Source organism: Pristiophorus japonicus, chromosome 28 (assembly GCF_044704955.1).
Source record: "Pristiophorus japonicus isolate sPriJap1 chromosome 28, sPriJap1.hap1, whole genome shotgun sequence".
NCBI classification, from domain to species: Eukaryota; Metazoa; Chordata; class Chondrichthyes; family Pristiophoridae; genus Pristiophorus; species Pristiophorus japonicus.
The window spans coordinates 15,401,420-15,424,820 of record NC_092004.1 but is presented as its reverse complement, the minus strand read 5'-3'; the positions used below and the strand labels follow the sequence as shown (position 1 = coordinate 15,424,820).

Sequence of the window (23,401 nt, the reverse complement as noted above, 5' to 3'; positions counted from 1 at the left end):
CTGTTCTTTCAGAATTAATATTTTCTTTGCTGTTTGGCAATAACCAGATCCTTGCTCCAAGGTCTGTCTCATTGTTTCCCCGGTGTCAGGCAGAGATACGCCTGCTGCCCTCATTTAATTCATGTGACAGGACACACAAGTTCCAAATCAACTTGCAGGTGGCCACACACACCGCCGAGCGGTCTGAGGTGCTGTGATTAGATCGCAGTTTTCTCTGGAGGTGTGGGTTTGAATCCAACTTCTGACATTTCTTATTTTTAATCATTAAGCGAAACTCATTGTTTGATACCACGACCAACTCCTTAAAACTGGGATTCAGCAGTTTACCTGCTCGCTTCACATCTCCGTCTGACCTGGTGCTGAAAGTGGAGATGTTTCCGCAATGTCGCGGTTAACTCGTTCGCCTCACACGCGAAAGCTCACCAGACGGGAATATTTTCTGTAGCTTTCTCCTCATGCATGCTCAGGGGCGAGTTTGTTCTCCTGTGAAAAATTCATGAGATGATAAGCATGTAAGAATTAGGGGCCGGAGTACGCCATTCGGCCCCTCGAGCCTGGTCCACCATTCAAGAAGATCCTGGCAGTTCCTTGACAGCAGGTTTAAACATCTGGGGCGGAGCCAACAGGCGACTGTCTGCAATCAGTGAGAGAACGGTATGTTTGGCAGAAGCCAGGCGAGCTCAGTCGGTGGAACATAAGACTTTTAATCTCAGGGTCGTAGTTTCGACACCCACATTGGACATTTACATTTTTCACAGAATTATAGAATGATAGAAGTTTGCAGCACAGAAGGAGGCCATTTTGGCCAATCACTTCCACCCCGGCCAACAAGAGGCGATCCAGCTTCATCCCACTTTCCAGCTCTGGGTCCATAACCCTGCAGGTTACGGCACTTCAGGTGCAGATCTAAATACTTTTTAAATGTGGTATCTGCCTCCGCCATTCTTTCAGGCAGCGAGTTCCTGACCCCCACAAACTTCTGCATGAAGAATTTTACATTCAAATCTTCTTTAAACCTTCTCCCAATTGCTTGAAATAGATGCCGCCTGATTGTTGACCCCTCTGCTATCCACTATATCTAGGCCCCTCATAATTTTATACATCTCAATGTTGTCTCCCCTCAGCCTCCTCTGTTCCAATGAAAACAAACCCAGCCGATCCAATCTGTCCTCATAGCCAAGATTCTCCACGCCTGGCAACATCCTCGTAAATCTCCTCTGTACCTTCTCGTACAATCACATAATTCCTGTAATACGGTGACCAGAACTACATGCAATATTCCAGCTGTGGCCGAACCAGTGTTTTATACATTTCAAGCATAACCAACCTGCTCTTCTATCCCATGCCTCAGCCAATAAAGGTAAGCATTCCATGCGCCTTCTGACCCACCTTATCCAACTGGCCTGCTACCTTCAGGGATCTGTGGACATGCACTCCAAGGTCCCTTTGTTGTTCCACACTTCTCAATGTCGGACAATTTAATGTGTGTTTCTTTCCTTGTTTGCCCTCCCGAAATGCACAGCCTCACACTTCTCTGGATTAAATTAGTATCACCTGAAAATGTTTTATATTTAAGTTTAGATCATTGATGTTGCCACTAAAAGCCAGGGACCTAGCACTGAGCCCTGTGGAACCTCACTGGAACCATCCCAAACACTCCCATCAAACATTACCCTTTGCTTCCTGCCTCTGAGCCAATTTTGGATCCAACTTACCACTTTGCCCTGGATCCCATGGGCTTTTACTTTTGTGACCAGTCTTCCATGTGGGAACTTGGCGAAAGCTTTGCTAAAATCCTGAAACACTACATCATACGCACTGCCCTCATCAATCCACTTGGTTACCTCCTCAAAAAATTCAATCAAGTGAGTCAGACAAGACCTTCCCTGAACAAATTCATGCTGACTATCAGTAATTAACCCATGTTTTTCTAAATGCAGAAATTAAATAATTGATAAATTTTATCCTGCTTTCACGGGAAAACAACATTAATTAACCGATGATCTTTGTTGTGCATGTATAAAATAAGTATAGACCCTGTACACTCAATGTACAGTTACATAAGACCACTGGATGTATCTTCACACTGTATGCACTATGCTTGAACCACCAGAGGGTGCAACTGGTGGAGACCTCGGGGTCAACTAGACACGACAGGTAACCAGGTATAAAAGGGAGCTCACAGTACTGTACCCTCACTCTGGAGCTGCAATAAGTGGACTAAGGTCACCACAGTTCAAGTACAATACCTTACCTCGTGGAGTCATTACGAGAGTGCTTACAGACACAATAACTGGTGACGAGAATAGGAATTTCCATGTGACAATGGCTAACCTTGGCACGTTTGAAAAATTCGCCAATGGGGAAGATTGGGAGGCCTTTGTGGAAAGGCTCGAACACTTCTTTATTGCGAATGACATGGGCGGAGACGACCCGACCTCGCTGGCTGATAAGTGCAGAGCTATCCTGCTCAGCAGTTGTGGGCCCACCGTCTATGGCCTTGTCAGGGACCTGCTAGTCCCAGAGAAGACAATAAAATATGTGGAGCTCATAACGCTGGTACAGGAACAGCTCAAACCTAAAGAGAGCATCCTCACAGCCAGACACCGGTTCTCTCCCCACTGGTGGATCCGAAGGCCAGGAAATCACAAAATATGCTGCAGACCTGAGACGATTGGCCGTACCATGTGATTTTAGCGATCACCTCACCGAAGCACTAAGGGACATCTTTGTAATTGGAATCGGTCACGAGGGCCTTATCCACAGGCTGCTCTCTGCGGACACCATGGTCACCCTGCAGAAGGCAATTAATGTGAGCCAGGCGTTCATGATCTCGGCCTGCGATTCCAAGTGGATGTCTCACCCCCAGGAGTCTAACCCAGCAAGCACTGTGAACCGACTGGTGCCTTTTAGAGGCAGGGCTGCTGCTAGCAGTCTCTCTCAGGGAAGAGAGAACAGAACCCCGAGTCCCACAATCTTGAGTCCGCCACATGTGGCCAACCGGCCAACCCCATGCTGGCGCTGTGGAGGAAATCACAGGGCCCACCAGTGCCGCTATAAAGACTATACTTGCAAAGGCTGTAACATGAAGGGCCACCTCCAGCGAATATGCAAGAGAAATCGTACTCACCGAGTCGATGAAGAGTTGGCAGATCAGCCGGAGTCCAGCGACGATGAGGTGTACGGAGTGTTTACCTGCACCACCGAGAGGTCCCCGGTGAAAATGGAAGTTGAAGTCAACTATGTTCCAGTCACGATGAAGGTGGACATAGGGGCGAGCCAGTCACTGATGAATCAGGCAGCCTTTGAGAAACTCTGGGACAATCCAATCGAACGACCTAAAATGATCCCGATCGAAGTGAAACTGCTCACCTACACAAACGATACATCCCAGTCGTTGGCAGCGTGGATGTCCAGGTGTCCCATGGCGGCGAGATGCACAGGTTACCTTTGTGGGTCGTTGCTGGGGATGGTCCAAAGCTATTAGGAAGAAGGTGGATGAAAAAGATCACTTGGAGCTGGGAATAGCTCCAACATTCAGCGATCGACATCCTCCATGACCCCGAAGTTGGATCCAGCACAACACCTGAAAAACCAACCGCCCAACTCGACTGTGAGGCGACGACACAGACCGCTCAACCTAACGGCGAGATGATCCAGCCCAAACAACCAGACCTCACCTTCCAGGCTCCAGTGGCAGGACTCCAGAGAAGAAAATTCACGCAGAAGATAACTTCCTGGCTTCCGTGGCAGAACCTGGGGAGAAAAGGATCACCGCAGCCTACCTCATGGAGAGAAAGAAGATGGCGTCTGAACCACGAGGTGAAGGACCTGAAGTCAAGATGGCGGCAGCCAGACCACAAGGGAGCAACACGTGATGCCGAGCGGCGAACAGGATTGGGGTAAAGATTGAAAGACCCTCTTAAAGGAGACCGGCAACCCATCACAATTAAAGGGACAGTTCCACTCTTTACACAGCGATGATGGTGATACAAATGTAAAAGATGTAACTGACAATTTCAAGTTTGTAAATGTAACTAATCATGATAAGTCGGGCAATTGCGGTCAGAACCAATGTATTGTGAGAGTAAACGAAGTGATGACGTGCGATTTACATGTCTGCCGACAAAACCAAGGGCAACCTCCCGTCAGCACCCAGGTCCAGCGATCATGTAGCCTGCCCCTCCGGGCCCAATGTGATACCCCAGGGAGTGTGGCCACACACAGAGGGAGCATACCAGCTGCAGGGCCAGTGATCAGCGGACGTCAAAGGCACCACGACCGTTACCCTGCCCCCGATCGGCTCTAACTCTCTGGCCGCCAGGGCCAGTACTGGGAGCGAGCGGATAGCACACTCCTGCCCTCCCAACGGGACCTGGGATGACCAGGCTCCCATTATCGCTGAAGAGCAGCAGGGAGACACCGCAGCCTTCAAAGGAGGAAAAGGAGGCCACACACTCCTGTGGCTCTGCCCATCACTAGGCAATGGCAAAGGCTCTGAGACTCAGCCAGGTGAGCGATCTGAGCCCACCCAGCTGGCAGGGGACACAGCGCCGTCATCAGACAACCTGGACACAGACTGGTTACTCTGGAACTAGTGTCCTCACCCACCTGCACCTACACAACCCAGGGGCAAGACTGTGATACCACGTATATACCTTACCTGTAAAATGTACTTGTTCCACTACTGCAGAACCCAAACAGTGATGTAAAGAATCCGATGTTTTTTTGTTCTTTCTGTCTGTACAGGTCTGCACATGCAGGTGTTGAGCCACACACATGGTCTATGTATGGGGGGGGGGAGGGTGCAGGGGGGGAATGGATGTATGAAGCCATGGACACACATGGATCACACCCAGAACCCACTCAACCCCCACTGCAACCTTCAACCATCCACTGCTGAACATTTCCCAATGTCGTGGCAATAAGGACTTGGGGGTCCACAAGGAGAGAACCAAGCCAAAGCATAGACAAGGTGCAAGGGCTTTGGGCACTCAAGTCTTGGGCCAGAGCACACAATGCAAAGGCCAGTGGCACAAGATTTAGGGGAGAGTGATGTTGTGTATGTATAATATAAGTATACTCCCTGTACACTCAATGTACAGTTACATAAGACTACTGGATGTACCTTCACACTGTATACACGATGCCTGTACCACCAGAGGGTGCAACTGGTGGAGACCTCGGGGTCACCGGTACACGACAGGTAACCAGGTATAAAACGGAGCTCACCATACTGTGCCCTCACTCAGGAGCTGTAATAAATGGACTAAGGTCACCACAGTTCAAGTACAATACCTTGCCTCATGGAGTCATTACTTGAGTGCTTACAGACACAATAGAAGGAGATTAAACATTAAATGGTAGGACATTGAGAATTGTAGACGAACAAAGCGACCTGGGAGTGCATGTCCACAGATCCCTTAAGGTAGCAGGCAAGGTGGATTAGCTGGTTAAGAAGACATACAGAATGCTGGCCTTTATTAGCCGAGGCCTAGAATAAGAGAGCAGGTGGATTATGCTTGAATATAAAACACTGGTTAGGCCACAGCTGGAGTACTGCGTGCAGTGCTCGTCACCACTTTACAGGAAGAAGACTGTGATTGCACTGGAGACTTACAGAGGAGAGTTCGAGGATGTTATCGGGAGTGGAGAATCTTAGCTATGAGGACAGATTGGATACGCTATATGACCCATGTAAGAAACTTGTGTTAACGTGCGATCTGTCGTCCTATGGTGTCGGGTGTGTGTTGCAGCATGTCAATGCTAAGGGTCAGTTACAGCCGGTAGCTTATGCCTCCAGAAGTCTGTCCCAGGCAGAAAGGGGCTACGGGATGGTAGAAAAGGAAGTGCTCGCATGTGTATATGTGGTAAAGAAAATGCACCAGTACCTGTTTGGCAGGAAATTTGAGCTGGAGACTGATCACAAACCCCTAACGTCCCTTTTGGCCGACAACAAGGCTATAAATGCAAACGCATCGGTCCGCATACAGAGGTGGGCACTCACGTTAGCCGCCTATGACGACACAATTCGGCACAGACCGGGCACTGAAAACTGCGCTGATGCACTCAGAGGCTCCCACTAGCCACCACTGAGGGGGCTACCGAGCATGGTGCTGAGATGGTCATGGCTGTTGAAGCTTTCGGAAGCGAAGGCTCACAAGTGACAGCCCGTCAGATTAAAGTCTGGACAAATAGAGACCCGCTATTGTTTCTAGTCAAGAAATGTGTCCTGAATGGGGACTGGGCAGCCACGTACAGGGCATGCCCTGAGGAATTTAAACCATTTCACAGGGGCAGGGATGAACTCTCGATTCAAGCCGATTGCCTACTGTGGAGAAACCGCGTAGTCATGCCCCAGATGGGCAGAGTGGTGTTCATCAGAGAACTCCACAATGGGCACCCGGGCATTGTCACGATGAAGGCAATTGCCAGGTCACACGTTTGGTGGCCAGGGATAGACGCAGATCTGGAACTTTGTGTTCGCAGGTGGAACACATGTGCCCAGCTGGGCCATGCGCCCAGGGAAGCCCTCCTTAGCCACTGGCCAAGCCTTGGTCATGCATCCATGTGGACTACGCAGGTCCTTTCATGGGGAAAATGTTTTTGTTTGTAGTAGACGCGTACTCCAAATGATCGAGTGTGACATTTTAAATTCAAGCACATCCTCTGCCACGGTAGAAAGTCTACGGGCAATGTTCGCCGCCCACAGTCTAGCGGACATCTTGGTCAGTGACAATGGCCCGTGCTTCACAAGCACTGAATTCCAGGACTTCATGGCAGGCAATGGAATTAACCATGTTAGAACGGCACTGTTCAAGCCGGCCTCAAACAGCCAGGCAGAACGAGCAGTGCAGATAATCAAACAGTGGATGCTCAGATTCCAAGGGGGTTCCCTACAAACCCGCTTATCACGCCTCCTCTTGGCCTATAGATACCGACCACACTCGCTCACAGGGGTTCCACCCGCAGAGCTACTAATGAAAAGGACGCTCAAAACCCGATTATCCCTTATACACCCCACCATGAAAGAAATTGTCGAGAGCAGGCGCCAGTCACAATATTACTACCATGACAGGAATGCGAGGGCATGATGTATTGATGTAAATGATCCTGTTTTTGTCCTCAACTACGCTGCAGGGCCCAAATGGCTCGCAGGCACTGTGGTTGCCAAAGAGGGAAATAGGTTTCTGGTAGTTAAACATACCAATGGACAAATCTGCCGCAAACATGTGGATCAAACAAAAAGGAGGTTCAGTAACCCCATAGAAGAAGCAGGGGAAGAGAACGATATAGAGTTCCCTCCACCACAGGTGACCGAACACCGGAACCAAAGGGAGGAGAGCCCAGTCACTGTGGGCAGTCCGGACAGGCCTGAGCACTGCAAACAGCAGACACTCTGCCAACGCCCAACAACTGGAGCCCCAACTCAGGCGCTCTACAAGGGAGCGTAAACCACCAGAGAGACTGAACCTGTGATCCCAATAAGACTTTGGGGTAGGAGGTGATGTCATGTATTCAACCAGCATTGTAACCAATGTATAAACTGACCTAAGTTGTACACCGTGAGAACACTGACCACGAGGTGGGAGATACTCCGAACCTGGACCTTCAGGTATAAAAGGGGAAGCTCCACCCACCTTCATCACTTGAGTGCGAAGGAATAAAGGACAGGTCACAGACTGACCTTCTCTCAAGCTTGGGCCTCGTGTGTATTTATACTGTGTAGTAAGGACGTATCAGGCATTTTCTGTGTAAAGCGATGCTGCCTCTTCATGCTTTAGGCAATCTCTCTGAATTAAACTCTGAAATATTCCCGGAGCCTTTCAATTATATCCTGTGGGCTCCCCACTGGGACAGTCAAGATGCAACAGAGTTGAAATTAGTTTCAGTTGTTTGAACAAACACATTACGGCCGCTGATTTGAGTCCCTCATGACATAGAATATGTTTAAATGCAAAATTCCGAAATTGAAGCTAAACGTCCCAAAACTGGAAAATGTTGATCAGACTTATTATATAATGTAATTTGAAACGATGCTCTCTCTCCAATGGCCGTGTTCCTTCAAACACAATCAGACACATTGTATTGATTGTATATTGTTCTGATGAATGTTTTGCACTCTTCTGTGTTAATTCAGTGTTTACTTTCCAAATGTTAGCTGAGTCTCTCGGGTCTGCTCTACTTCACTGTGGTATGCGGCTGCCTACTATAACTCTGGATATGTAATTCTCAATTAAAGTGCAGTGCTCATTTTACTGTCGAACACTCATTTGTTCTAACTTAGAATCAGCAATGAGTAAGGATCCATTTTTCCACAGCACCTCAAACAAATACAGTATGTCACCCAATTAATGAAACACCTCGAACTAATAAAATAAGGTGCAATTTTCCCTCATAGTATAAATCTTAAATGTACGGTTTCATTCTGGATAATCTGCGATATACGCCTTCAAAGGCAATGGGAAAACATCGCCAGGGTGCAAAATAATTTGTTCTGGGCTCTGCATGTTTGTAATGTGGACAAATTTGCTGCTGATACATAGATATGGTGGAAAAGCAAGTTGTTAGGAGGATACAAACAATCTGCAAAGCGATATAGATAGGGTCAGTGAGTGAGGAAAAAATTGGCAGCTGCAATATAATGTGGGAAATATGAAGTTATCCACTTTGGTCGGTAAAACAAAAAAAGCTAATAATTACTTAAATGGGGAGAGATTACAAAATGCTGTGGAGCAGAGTGATCTGGGAGTCCTTTTACAGAAGAACATAATAAATAGGAGCAGGAGTAGGCCATACGGCCCCTCGAGCCTACTCCGCCATTCAATAAGATCATGGCTTATCCGATCATGGACTCAGCTCCACTTCACTGCCCGCTCCCCATAACCCCTTATCCATTTATCATTTAAAAAGCTGTCTATTTCTCTCTTAAATTTATTCAATGTCCCAGCTTCCACAGCTCACTGAGGCAGGGAATTCCACAGTTTTACAACCCTCTGAGAGAAGAAATTGCTCCTCATCTCAGTTTTAAATGGCTGGCCCCTTATTCTAAGATCATGCCCTCGAGTTCTAGTCTCCCCATCAGTGGAAACATCCTCTCTGCATCCACCTTCTCAAGCCCCCTCATAATCTTACACGTTTCGATAAGATCACCTCTCATTCTTCTGAATTCCAATGAGTTGAGGCCCAACCTACTCAACCTTTCCTCATAAGTCAACCCCCTCATCTCCAGAATCAAACTAGTGAACCTTCTCTGAACTGCCTCCAAAGCAAGTATAGCCTTTCGTAAATATGGAAAACAAAACTGCATGCAGTATTCCAGGTGTGGCCTCACCAATACGTTATACAGCTGTCGCAGGACTTCCCTGCTTTTATACTCCATCCCCTTTGCAATAAAGGCCAAGATACCATTGGCCTTCCTGATCACAAAAAGTTAGCATGCAGATACAGCAAGTAATTAGGAAGGCAAATGGAAAGTTGGCCTTTATTTCAAGGGGGATGGAATATAAAAGTACGGAAGTCCTGCTACAACTGTACAGAGCACAGGTGAAACCACACCTGGAGTACTGAATACAGTTTTGCTCTCCTCATTTCAGGAGGGATAAACTTACATTGGGGGCATTTCACAGAAGGTTCACAAGGTTGTCTTATGAAGAATGGTTGAACAGGTTGGGATCTACCTATTGGAGATTAGCAGAGTGAGAGATGATATCTTTGAAAGGTGTAAGATTCTGAGGGGGCTAGACAGGGTAGATGCAGAGAGGATGTTTCCCCTCGTGGGGGAATCTAGAACGAGGGGACATAGTTTCAGAATAAGGGGTTGCCCATTTAAAATGGGGATGGGGAGGAATTTCTTCCCTCAGAGGGACGTGAATCTTTGTATTTCTACCCCTAAGAGCTGTGGAGGCTCGGTCATTGAATATATTTCAGGTGGAGGTAGACAGATATTTGAACGATATGGGAGTCAAGGGTTAGGCGGAGATGGTAGGGAAGTGGAGCTGAGGCCAAGGTCAGATCAGCCATGATCTCACGGAATGGTGGAACAGGCTCGAGGGGCTAAATGGCCTCGTCCTGTTCCTATGTCCCTCGTGTAAGGTCTGGGAAACACACGGTGGTGATCTGTGGAAACTTCAACTAAATGGTGTTGTTTTAAAGGGGATGCAGAAACAGAGTGACCGAGAGATTTACACACAGCAATATTTAAAGGTGGGTAGACAAGTTGATAAGGTTATTAAAAAAGAATACAGGACCCTTGGCTTTATAACGTGAAATAGATTAGGAACTTACACCAAAGCTTTATAAATCCCTGCTTCGGCCTCAGTTGGATCCTGTTTACAGTTCTGGGCACCACAATTTAGGAAGGATATCGAGGATTTGGAGAGAACATAAGAAATATATAAGAAACATTTTCTGTTGTTATTGAAAACACAAACACAGGTATTCATTGAAATCCAATCTATCGTTGGCCACACACAGATTGAAGAGAGCCAGGGAGACCGACAGGATCAGGAAACATCGGCAAATGGACAAGAGATATTGACAAGGACTAAAACCGCTTTGAGAACAGACAATTGCGGGAACCCCTGTGGTTAATGAAAGGGCTTTGGATGGTTGATTTCCTGGCACACTTGTAATGTGGGGAAAGATGTGCCCAAATCACCCCCACATGGACCTCAACTCTTTCAGAAGCAAGAGAGTGTGTAACCTGGGTCTATAACATAAAGTAATGGGGTCCGTAACCATTAAAGCCCATTATTAATTCTCTCACACACTTCAATTATGTTTATGGAATGAATTGATGGAAACTTCAAGAACTGAACTTTAATGAGTTAGGGAACTTTAATCATTGATGAAGTTTTATCCCCTATCACTCATGATACAAGGAACCTGGGGCTACTTTTAAAAAATATATTCCACAGAAAAATATTCTCCAAAACAATGTTTCTGTCCGTGCTCAAACCGGGGATATTTCACATGTGTGGCGAACGTGATAACCGTTACACGACGGAAACCTCTGCTTACACCTCGAAAAAAAGCATCCTGCAGCGCTGCCTCACTTCCCAGCAGCAGATCAAAGCTGCAAACAAACCAATCGATTATTCCCACTTCCCCACCTCCACAGATACTGCCCGACCTGCTGAGTGTTTCCAGCATTTTCTGGGGTTGATGTGCGTCGCTTTCAATCTTTGAAATTTCACCAAGCAAAGAAACGGTCATTCGAACTGACCCTGTAAGCACTTTGTTCGCGTTTATTCACAGGAATATCTGCAGTCGGGAGCAGAAAAGGAATTAAAACCGAATACCGTCTTCGGGACAATCAGAATACTTCGTCACAGACAAGGCACCGGAAGGCTGGAAGGTAGATCACACCGGTTGTGGGAGAGCTGGTTGGCGGTGACATGGAAGTGTCTGCAGTGTGCGGGACGAGACTGCTTCCACACATCCACAATGAATGTCCACCCTTTATTTGGGAAAAGTACAACTGAGAGTGGACAAGTTCCATCCCGGTTGGAGCAATCTGAAGGTTTAACTGACTGACACCCTGGTTTTGGATGTCGTGCAGTGTGCACTTGCGTCAGTCTCTGTGACGCAATGGTTTAGCGCTTTGGGCTATTAACCTAAAAGTTGGTGGTTCAAGCCCACCCAGAAGCAAAGTTTTTAACTGTGTTTTCCCTGAGGATTCGGTGCTGCACGGTTCCAGTTCGTCATTGCGCGTTTTGACTGCACGAACATATTCCGCAAACATTACCAGCTGTGCTGTTATCTTGTGAGTTCCCACTCCAATACTTTTATGAGCATTCAGTTCAAGTGTCGAGTTTGAGTGTATACAGAACTGTACAGTGATATCAGAAAATTTTACAAGGTTGTGGGACATTGTGTTTTGTTAATATTGAACCACGAATATGAATCAATCCATTTTTTCCAATATTTAATTGAGCAAGTTTTCAAAATGTTTCCACCCAATTTTGAACCAGGAACTTTTCGCGTGTGAGGCAAATGTCACAACCACTACACTACGGAAACACTGCATTTGAAGTAATGTTAGGAACATAACCAGAGCTTTAACCTACACAGCTGGACCATACTTCAGGAGCTGGTTTTACGAGAATAGAAAGACGGTGCTATATTTTGGAAGGCTGTGAGTGTGGTAGGAATTGATCCAGTGTTTCCCAGACTTTACACATAGGAACAGGAGCTGGCTATTCAGCAGCGAGTGGTTCGGATCTGGAATGTTCTGCAGGCAGACTCAATCTTATCTTTCAAACAGGAGTTGGATAAGTGTCTGAAGGAAAAACAATTGCAGGCCTCAGGGGAAAGAGCGGGGGAGTGGGACTCGCTGAGAGTCGGCACGGGCTCGACGGGCCGAATGGCCTTCCGTGCTGTAACCATTCCATGATTCTATAAGTTAGTGGCACATTTCATAGTGTGGGTGGAAGCAGAACATTGCAAAGGCACATGGATTGAGTCGGCAAAACAAGATGCATCTGATTCAGGAGATTCTGGGGGTGTGGAAATTCGGGAGTTTAATGAATTTGAAAGGAACATTTTTGTTTTGTGCAGTTTTGGTCAGAGAAATGCTTGTGAAAGGAATTTTTTGCACAGAGGAATGCAGCATTTAATCTTCTGCCTTAACACTTCTTTCTGTGTGTCGGGGTCACATTTCTTTTCGATGTCATTCTTCCAGAATTGATGTTTCACAATTACCAGACCCTTGCTCTAAAGTCAGTCGCACGTTTTCCCCAGTCTCCTGTTGATGTTACCAGCAATGAACATTTTGAATCAGATCCCTAAAGCACAGTGTGTAAAATGGGACATGTTTTAACAATTAACGTGGGGCTCACACCCCTGAATCCAAGATTAAGATTCTCATGCTCGAGCTATTGACCTCGCCGGGCTTCTGCCAAATGCACCTTTTTGTCGCTGATTGCAGCCAGGCGCCTATTGGCTCCGCCCCAGATGTTTAAACTTGCTGTCGAGGAACTGCCAGAATCCTCTTGAATGGTGGACCAGGCTCGAGGGGCTGAAAGGCCTACTCCGGCTCCGAATCCTTACATGTTTATGATCTTATAACCTTTCACAGGAGAACAAACTCGCCCCTGAGCATGCATGAGGAGAAAGCTCCAGAAAATATTACCACCCTGTGAGCTTTCGCTTGTAAGTGTAAAGTCCTGACCCTGCAGTACAGACTCAGACGAGGCACATGCTGAAGTCAAGGTCACTCTGGACCTGCACCTTTATTTCACAGCTCTCATGTGCCACACTTGCCTGAGACCTGCCTTTAGAAACCTGTGTGGAACAGGTATGCAGTGTCTCCTGCAAGTGCACCCCTGGTGGTAACGTATGCTTGTGGTTACAGGTCATATCTAGTTACAGTCTTGTATAGCATGGTAAGATACAGTTATATACAGGAGTGAGAGATACATGACATCAAACTCCCCCAAGGTCTTATTGTCTTTATAGATTCAGACTCTCAGGTGGTCTACGCTCTCGCGTGGAGCGTCTTAGTTGTGGTTCAGTTGTTTGCCTTGGTGCCTGTTTTTCTTTCAGTGTGATTGCTGGTATCTCGCCTGGGCTGTCTGTTGAGACTGCCCTTTCCTCAGGTTGTTCCCTCTGTCTGTCCACCAGGTGTGGTGTGAGTTCCATACTGTAGTTTGCCTCTCGTCCTGCAGTATTGTTGGTGAATCTACTTTTTACTTGGTCTACATGCCTCCGACAGGTTTGCCGATTGTCCATTTGTACAACCAGTAGCCTGTTTCCTTCCTTGCCTGTTACTATCCCTGCACGTCATTTAGGACCCCTGCCATAGTTTAGCACAAGCACTTTGTCCCCTATCTCATTCCACCTCCCCCTCAAATTTAGGTCATGGTACTCAGTTAGCTTCCGGCGCTTAGCCTCAACAATTTCATGCATGTCTGGGAGGATTAACGAGAGCCTGGTCTTTAAGGTTCATTTCATCAATAGTTGCGCGGGGGAAACCCCAGTCAACGAATGTGGACGAGATCTGTATGCCAGCAGCAGTCGCGACAGGCGGCTCTGCAGCGTGGGACCTTGGATTCTGAGCATGCCTTGTTTAATGATCTGCACTGCTTGCTCCGCCTGGCCATTGGAGGCCGGCTTTAACGGTGCCATCTTAACGTGATTTATGCCGTGGTCAACTATAAATTCTTGAAATTCTGCGCTAGTGAAGCACGGACCATTATCACTGACCAATATGTCAGGAATTCCATGCATTGCAAACAAGGTTCTCCGGCTCTCCACAGTGGTGGAGGTAGTGCTCGAGTTTAAAATGGTGAACTCGATCCATTTCGAAAATGTATCAACGGCTACGAGGAACATTTTGCCCATGAATGGGCCCGCATAGTCTACATGCACCAGCGACCACGGTTTTTGTGAGCCAGGGCCAGGGGCTTAGGGGGGCCTCCCTGGGGTCATTACTGAATTGGGCACAAATGGTGCACCGACAATGCAGAGCTCCAAGTCCGCGTCAATGCTAGGCCACCAGACGTGGGATCTGGCTATGGCCTTCATTAGGACGATCCCCGGGTGCTCGCGGTGGAGCTCCCGGACAAACGCCTCTCAGCCTTGCAAGCGCATAACTACTCGGCTGCCCCACATCAGGCAGTCTGCCTGTAGTGATAGTTCATGCCTGCGCCTATGGAAAGGTTTGATCTGCTCGGGGTAGGCATCGCGGGTCTCTGCCCAGTCACCAGTTAAAACGCATCTTTCGTCCAGGCTCTGATTTGGTGCGACATCATGGGCGAACCTGTGGATTCAAAGGCACTGATTGCCATGACCATCTCACAGTCCTGTTCGTCCGAACCTTCTGTGGTCGCCAGGGTTAGCCTGCTAAGCGCATCGGCACAGTTGTCTGTGCCTGGCCTGTGCCTTATTGTGTAGTCGTAAGACACCAGCATGAGTGCCCACCGCTGAATGCGTGCCGAGGCTTTGGCGTTTATTGCCTTGCACTCAGATAGCAGGGACGTGAGGGGTTTGTGGTTGGTTTCTAACCCGAACTTGGCCACGAAAAGGTATTGGTGCATCTTTTTGACACCGTACACGCACGCGAGCTCCTCCTTCTCAACCATACCGTACCCGCACGCCGCCCGCGAAAGTGACCTGGAGGCATAAGCAATGGGTTGTAATTTAACCGCATCATTGACGTGCTGTAAAACACACCCGACCCCGTACGCTGACGCATCACATGTAAGAACTAACTTTTTACCTGGGTCAAAAAAGGCTAAAACACTGTTGTAACATAGAAGATTGAGTTCTTTATTGAAGGCGCGTTCTTGGGCGTCCCCCCAAAACCAATCGCACCCCTTTCTGAGTAGCATGTGGAGAGGCTCCAGCAGCGTGCTCAAGTTCTGCAGAAAGTTCCCAAAGTAATTGAATAGCCCGAGAAAGGCGGGCAGTTCCGAGATATTCCAGGGCCTGGGTGCCAGACGATTTGCTTCGGTTTTTGATTCTGTTGGGCGGATTCCATCAGCGGCAATCCTTCTGCCCAAAAATTCAACCTCAGGCGCGAGAAACAGACACTTGGATTTCTTAACTCTTAGGCCTACTCGATCCAATCGACTTAGTACTTCCTGCAAATTGCGGAGATGGGAGTCGGTGTCCCTGCCCGTGATGAGTATTTCATCTTGAAACACAACCGTCCCCAGGATGGACTTGAGCAGACTCTCCATGTTGCGCTGGAATATAGCAGCTGCCGACCTGATGCCGAATGGGCATCGATTGTACAAAAAAGGCCTCGATGTGTGTTGATGGTGGTGAGTAGTTGAGACTCTTCGATCAGTTCTTGCGTCATATACGCAGACGTAAGATCTAGTTTCGAGAAAAGTTTTCCTCCAGCCAACGTGGCAAATAGGTCCTCTGCTCTGGGCAGCGGGTATTGGTCCTGCAGGGAGACTCTGTTTATGGTAGACTTGTAATCCCCACAGATTTGTACGGATCCATCAGGCTTCATGACGGGGATGATGGGACTTGACCAGTCGCTGAATTCCACAGATGAGATAATGCCATCCCGCAGGTCCAGTTCGTGTTCAATCTTTTCCCTCATCACATAAGGCACAGCTCTAGCCTTGTGATGGACCGGTCTGGCATCCTGTGTGATGTAGATTATAACTTTAGCCCCTTTGAAGGTACACACACCTGGCTGAAAGAGATGTTCAAAATGACTTAGAACTGCAGAGTAGTGTGAGATACATGACAGTAAGGTGAACGTGTTAACGGCCACACTGCGGAAACATCTCCACCTTCAGCACCAGGTCAGACGGAGATGCTGAGCGAGCAGGTGAACTGCAGAATCCCACTTTTTAGGAGCTGATCGTTGTGCCAAGCAAATGAGTTTTGCTTAATGACTAAAAATAAAAGGTGCTAGAAGTGGGATTCAAACCCACACTTTCAGAGCAGACTGAACACAACAGCTCAGACCGCTCGGCTGTCCTGACTATCCAGTGCTGTATATGGCCACCTGCAGGTTGATTTTGAACTTTTGTGTCTTGTCACAAGAAATAAATGAGGGCAACAGGTGTTTCTCTGACTGACACCGGGGAAACAGTGAGACAGACCTTGGAGCAAGGGTCTGGTTATTGCCAAACAGGAAAGAAAATATTAATTCCGGGATTACCCAAAAGAGCAGTGACCTCGATGTGATTTGAACACACAACCTTCTGATCCGGAGTCAGACACACTAATGTTGCGCCACAATGCCTACACATGGAACTTGAGATGTTCGTCTATATGAAGATTCCGCAATACAAGGGGCTTTAAAATCCCTGCCCATTCCCACCAGGTATCAGAAGAAGCGCTCACCTGCCAGTCACCATATGTTTTTTGTTTAACTTTTGTGTTGTTTTCACGGGAAAACATCTTTAATTAACCCGTCATCTTCTTTTGTACACTGAAAGAAATGCTGACTGAGGGACAGTCGATACTTCAATCATTCGTTCTGTGCTTTGCATGTTAACTGTTAAACCATATCCCATTTTACACACTGAGTTTTAGGAGTCTGGGTCAAAATCCTCATCGCTGGCGACACCAGGAATCTGGGGCAACCTTTGTCAAATTAAACAGCACCGGTTATTCTGACACGCCAAAGTTCCCTGGTGGATCCATTTTCTCTTGCTAAAAGTTATCTATTTATTGGTGAAATAAAGAGCAATTAAGGAATAAGGGAGCCCTTTTGCTAGGAGAATAAATAGCAAATAAAAACAGCAAATGCTGGAAATCTCAGCAGGTCAGTTAGCATTTGCCAGGAGACGAGACTCGCCTCCGATTGTTCCCCTATAGGAAATTTCAACACAATGTTCTCGCCCGGCAACGAACCGGTGACCTTTCATGTGTAAAGCAAACGTGATAACCGCGACACTAAGGAAACCTCTGGCACAGTGATCTCAACAGACGGGAGCTGACCAGTGAGCTCCCTCTGTGCTGATCACCACTGATTTTTAATGTGGAAGCAAGTCATCCTCGACTCCGGGATTACCTAAGAAGAGAGGAGGATCAGGAATGTGTTGGCTCACCTGAAACAACTTCTGTCCCACACTGAAAGTTTTCAATCCTTCTCCTCCGCTGCCCTTTACAGAAATGTCACGTGTTCACTTCCACATCCTCACAGTGGGGCCACAGAGGCTCCGACCGTCTCCCCGCGATCAGCGAACTCGCCCAGTTTGTAAAGTTAAACCCGGGACATGTGTCCAGCAAAGGGCAGGAGAAGCGGGAGAGTGTGTAAGCTCATTCTGTACCAGATAGTAGTGGGGTTATTAACGGCGATTACAGCAATCATTAATCCTCTCACACACCTCAATTATGTTTCTGCGATGAACTGATTGAGAATGGAAAGGGTTAATGCTCGGGATCTTAACCACTCAACCAGGGAACAGCTTCGATAATTTGTATCAATATAAAAATATATATTTATACATGAACCTGTATGTCAACGGCAAGCTGTCTAGACCTCATGGCACAACGGTCGTGAATCTAACTTTGAGCGAGAGAAATTGTTCCACAGTGACACCCATTTCATCTTTTATTCCCTTTTAAACACTAGAAACTGAGACAGGGGGAATAAATAGAGAGATAAAAGCACAGGGATACAGACAAGAGGAAGAGAGAAGGGGAAATACTGTCCCCACCCAGAAGTAATGCAGAAACCCCTCTGCTGCGCTCGGGGTGGCCACCCACAGCCTGGATACACTAACGTCCCAACAGCTCATTGACTGTCAGAGTGGGACCGTGCGGCGCTTCAGAAGACAGGTCGAAAAAGCAAAGTCACTGATTCGGTCTCACGTGCTTCTCTAATCAAGAGTAGCCACACACAAAAACTTGCTTTTATAATGGCTATACATTACCATTCTGATTGTCAAGCAGTTGGTTCATTGATCTAAAGGTGTGACTTTAGATGAGTCGAAGTTAAATGAAATTTGTGAGAAGTCCTGGATGAGTCCATTATTTTGCCGGCGAGTTTTGAAATTGCATAGAAATTTTGCAAAGGAAGACTTGCATTTCTGCAGTGCCTTTCAGGAACTCATGACGCCCCAAAGCGCTTTACAGCCGTTGAGTTATGTTTGAAGTGTTGTCGTTAGGGGAAAGATGTGCCCAAATCACCCCACACGAACCTCAACTCTTTACAAAGGAGTTTGGTGCAGATAATCAGGTGCCTCAGGGACTTGGACTTTCTTTGAATGAGATTTGCATTCAAGCTTGAAACAGCAACTGGGCTTCCATCTCACGGGAGGAGCGTGTAGCGGTTAGCGAGTAGGTGACGAGGTTTGGGGTTGATGTGCGTCACTTTCAATCTTTGAAATTTCACCAAGCAAAGAAATGGTGAATCCAACTGTCCCTGCAAGCATTTAGTTCCCGTTTAATCACAGGACTATCCGCAGTCAGGAGCTGAAAAGGAATTAAAACCTAATACTGGCTTCGGGACAATCAGAATACTTTGTCACAGACAAGGCACCGGAAGGCTGGAAGGTAGATCACACCGGTTGCGGGAGAGCTGGTTGGTGGTGACATGGAAGTGTCTGCAGTGTGCGGGACCAGACTGCTTCCACGCATCCACAATGAATGTCCCACCCTTTACTTGGGAAAAGTACAACTGAGAGTGGACAAGTTCCAACTGGTCGGAGCAATCTGAAGCTTTAACTGACGGACGCCCTGGTTTGGGATTTCTTGCAGTATACACTTGTGTCAGTCTCTGTGGCGCAATCAGTTAGCGTGTTCGGTTGTTAACCAAAAAGTTGGTGGTTTAATCCCTCTCAGGGACTTCAACTGTTTTCCCCGAGGATACTGTGCCGCACAGTTCCAGGTTGTCATTGTGTGCTTTGGTGTCACGAATATATTCTGCAAACATTGCCAGCTGTGCTGTTATCCAGTAAGTTCCCACTCCAACACTTATATGAACATTCAGTTCAAGTGTCGAGTTTGAGTGGATACAGAACTGAACATAGATATCAGAAAATTTAACAAGGCTGTGGGACATTGTGTTTTGTTAATATTGAAACATTAATATGAATAAATCCATTTTTTCTAATATTTAATTAAACGGGTTTTCAAAATGTTTCCGACCAGTTTCGAACCAAAGATCATTCGCGGGTGAAGAAAATGTGACAACCACTACACTACGGAAACACTGCAATTGAAGTGATGTTAGGAACATAACCAGAGCTTTAACCCACACAGCTGGCCTACACTTCAGGAGCTGGTTTTCCGAGAATAGAAAGATGGTGCTATATTTAGGAAGGCTGTGAGTGTGGCAGGAATTGATCGAGTGTTTCCCAGACTTTACACATAGGAACAGGAGATGACCATTTAGCAGCAAGTGGTTAGGATCTGGAATGCACGGCTTGAAAGGGTGGTGGAGGCAGACTCAATCTTATCTTTCAAACGGGAGTTGGATAAGTGTCTGAAGGAAAAACAACTGCAGGCCTCAGGGGAAAGGGCGGGGGAGTGGGACTCGCTGAGAGTCGGCACGGGCTCGACGGGCCGAATGGCCTTCCGTGCTGTTACCATTCCATGATTCTATAAGTTAGTGGCACATTTCATAGTGTGGGTGGAAGCAGAACATTGCAAAGGGACATGGATTGAGTCGGCAAAACTAGAGGCATCTGATTCAGGAGATTCTGGTGAAGCGGAAATTCGGGAGTTTAATGACTTTGAAACGAACATTTTTGTTTTGTGCAGCTTCGGAGAGAGAAATGTTTGTGAAAGGAATTTTTTGCAGAAAGGGATGCAGCATTTCATCTTCTGTCTTAACACTTCTTTCTGGGTGTCGGGTCTCATTTCCTTTCGATGTTATTCTTCCAGAATGTATATTTTCTTTGGTGTTTCACAATAACCAGACCCTTGCTCTAAAGTCAGTCTCACTGTTTCCCCAGTCTCCTGTTGATGTTACCAGCAATGCACATTTTGAACCAGACCCCTAAAGCAGTGTGTAAAATGGTTTATGGTTTAAGAGTTAACTTGTAGAGCATAGATAAATTATCCAATTATGGACTCTCCTTCAGTTAGCATTTCTTTATTTGTGCAAAAGAAGATCATCGGTTAATTAACGATGTATTCCCGTGAAAGCAACATAAAATGTAGTTAAAAAGTAATCAACAAACTTGGTGTGCGAACCCGAGAATCTGAGATTAAAAATCTCACGCTGTATCAACTGAGCTCGCTGTGCTTCTGCTAAAGCAAACGTTTTTGTCACTGATTGCAGCCAGGCGCCTGTTGGCTCCGCCCCAGATGTTTAAACTTGATGTCGAAGAACTGCCAGGATCTTCTTGAATGGTGGACCAGGCTCGAGGGGCCGAATGGCCTACTCCAGCTCCTAATCCTTACATGTTTATGATCATATGACCTTTCACAGGAGAACAATCTCGCCCTGAGCATGTATGAGGAGAAAGTTCCAGAAAATATTCCCACCTGGTGAGCTTTCGCGTGTGAGGCGAACGTGTTAACCGCTACACTGCGGAAACATCTCCACTTTCAGCACCCGGTCAGATGGAAATGTTAAGCGAGCAGGTGAACTGCTGAATCCCACTTTTAAGGAGCTGGTCGTGGTGCCAAGCAAATGAGTTTTGCTTAATGACTAAAAATAAGAAAAGGGATTTGAAACCGCGCTTTCAGAGCAGACTGCAAACTGAACGCAGCACCTTCGACGGCTCGGTCATCCAGACTGTCAGTTCATTTAAATTTTGAACTTTTGTGTCTTGTTGCATGAAGTAAATGAGGGCATCTGGCATATCTGTGCCTGACACCAGGGAAACAGTGAGACAAACATTGGAGCAAGTGTCAGGTTATAGCCAAACAGCAAAGAAGTTTGCAACTTTTGAAGAACAATGATCCCGACATGATTTGAATACACAGCCTTCTGATCGGGAGACAGACACACTACCGTTGCACCACGAGGTCTACACTGCAAATTGTCCATGTTTGGAAACATGAAGGTTCCTGAGACACAGTTTCATTTACCCTGCATTGGTGCAATGAAAGGGCTTCAAAATCCCCGGCCGCTCCCAGCGTGGGTCAGACAGCATCAGAAGCAGTGCCCACCTGTCACTCACCCTCTCACGCCCGCTTTCATCACCTGCTGCCTGCGGACTGCAGCAAATCCAGTTCATCATCATCATATGCAGTCCCTCGAAGAGAGGATGACTTGCTTCCTCCCCAAAAAAGGATGAGTTCACAGGTGTTTCAATATTCCAGGTCCTGAAATGTATGTTGAAGGGTGGAAGATGCCTGTGCGTGTATTTTTTTGACGTGTGATGGCCGTTGCACCCCAGCCATCACACGGGCTTGAGAGAGCGAAGTATTCTTCCAGTGGCATAGGTTAAACAAGACGACTGGAGACCAGCTCTGCTGCACGGACCCATTGTGCACACATATCGCAGTGTGGGCTGGCCCGTGCTAACCCTGGGCCCCTGGCCCTGAACTCATGCCTCCTCTGGGCCCCGATCAGGTCCCTCCACAGTCTCTCGCCGCTCCTTCGCCCCGATCTCGCCGCTCCTGCTGCACCTGCCCACGCTCCAATCACCGACCTGGACCTTGATGACATCACACTTCGCTGCCACCATCCTCCTGCACCAGCTCGCGCTGCTCCCTGGAGTCGTCTCCCAGGACCTCCAAGCTGCTCCCAGGGCCGCTCGCCGTTCCTTTTATGGCCCCGACCTGCCGCTGGTGTTCTCCCGTTCGTGTATTCAGGCTGTGGGTGGCCACCCCGAGCGCAGCAGAGGGGTTTCTGCATTAGTTCTGGGTGGGGACAGTATCTTTCCCCTTCTCTCTTCCTCTTGTCTGTATCCCTGTACTTTTATTTCTCTATTTATTCCCCCTGTCTCAGTTTGTAGTATTTAAAAGGGAACAAAAGATGAAATGGGTTTCATTGTTGAACAATTTCTCTCACTCAAAGTTAGTTGCACTGCTGTTCGCCATGAGGTCAAGGTAGCTCGCCGTTGATATTCAGGTTCTTATATAAATATATATAAATATATCAACATCGATCATAACTGTTCCCTGGTGGTCGAGGGGTTACGATCCGCCGCACTGACCTGGTAACGATACTCGATCAATTCATAGCATAAAAATAATTGAGGTCTGTGAGACGATTAATAATTGCTGTGAGCACCATGAATACCAATACTTTCTGTGATAGACCGAGCTTACAGACGATCTGGCTTCTCCTGCCCTTTGCCGGGCACGTGTTCCGGGTTTAATTTTGTAAATTGGGTGAGTTCGCTGATCGCGGGGAGATGGTAGGAGCCTCTGTGGCCCCACTGTGAGGATGTGGAAGTGAACACGGTGGCTGGGTGATCCGTGACATTTCTGTAAAGGGCAGTGGAGGAGAAGGATTGAGAACTTTCAGTGTGGGACAGAAGTTGTTTCAGGTGAGCCGACACATTCCCGATCAGCGCAGAGGGAGCTCACTGGTCAGCTCCCCTCTGTTGGGGCTGTTGTACCACTGGTTTCTGTAGTGTAGTGGTTATCATGTTTGCTTTACATGCAAAAGGTCCCTGGTTCGATCCCAGGCAGAAACATTTTGTTGAAACTTGCCAAATGGGAACAATCGGAGGCGAGTTGAGTCTCCTGGCAAATGCTGCCTGATTTGCTGAGATTTGCAGAATTTGCTGTTTTTATTTGCTATTTATTCTCCTGGCAAAAGGGCTCCCTTATTCCTGAATTGCTCTTTATTTAACCAATAAATAGATAACTTTCAGTGAGAGAAAACGGATCCACCGGGGACCTTTCGCGTGTGAGGCCAACGTGATATCCGCTACACTGCAGCCCATCAAAGGGCGAGAAACCACTGGATATAAAGGATGAGCTCACAAATATCAGGGGCAGTGCAGTCTGGTCAATGTCAAACCCTCCTTTCTTATTCAGCAGTGGCATGAACGGGTCTCAGACGCCACAAAGT

The 23,401-nt window shown here is 47.2% G+C and overlaps 1 non-coding gene across 1 annotated transcript; it reads left to right on the top strand.

Moving 5' to 3' along the window:
* Positions 1 to 22,948: 22,948 nt before the first annotated feature.
* On the top strand, positions 22,949 to 23,021 carry trnav-uac (transfer RNA valine (anticodon UAC)). The gene has a single exon. It is a non-coding gene; the product is annotated as a tRNA-Val (tRNA).
* Positions 23,022 to 23,401: the final 380 nt, after the last annotated feature.